The sequence below is a fragment of the Etheostoma spectabile genome, chromosome 22 (genome assembly GCF_008692095.1).
Source record: "Etheostoma spectabile isolate EspeVRDwgs_2016 chromosome 22, UIUC_Espe_1.0, whole genome shotgun sequence".
Lineage (NCBI taxonomy): Eukaryota > Metazoa > Chordata > Actinopteri > Perciformes > Percidae > Etheostoma > Etheostoma spectabile.
Window position 1 is genome coordinate 6,919,975 of NC_045754.1, and position 300 is coordinate 6,920,274.

At 31.7% G+C, this 300-nt stretch overlaps 1 protein-coding gene across 3 annotated transcripts in view; it reads right to left on the reverse strand.

Annotated features, from left to right (window-relative positions):
* The window catches only part of map3k15 (mitogen-activated protein kinase kinase kinase 15), a 25,423-nt gene that overhangs the window by 2,811 nt on the left and 22,312 nt on the right, over positions 1-300 (reverse strand). The window lies entirely within an intron of this gene.

Genomic DNA, 300 nt, shown 5'->3' on the forward strand with positions numbered 1-300 from the left:
TCCTGCTACCAGAGATGGGAAGTAACAAAGTACAAATACTTTGTTACTGTACTTAAGTAGATGTTTATGATATTTTTACTTTACTAATTGTTTTATGGCAACTTTTTACTTTTACTCCTTATTTTTAACACAAATATCGGGACTTTCTACTCCTTAAATTTAAAAAAATTAGCTTGTTACTTTAGTTTTGTACAAGAGGTCTTCATGTCGTAGAATAGCGCGGACACACATCTCACACATTTTATTGATATCTCATATCCTTTTGGCGATATGATCATTTGTTTGAGAGCTTGTTCAGTG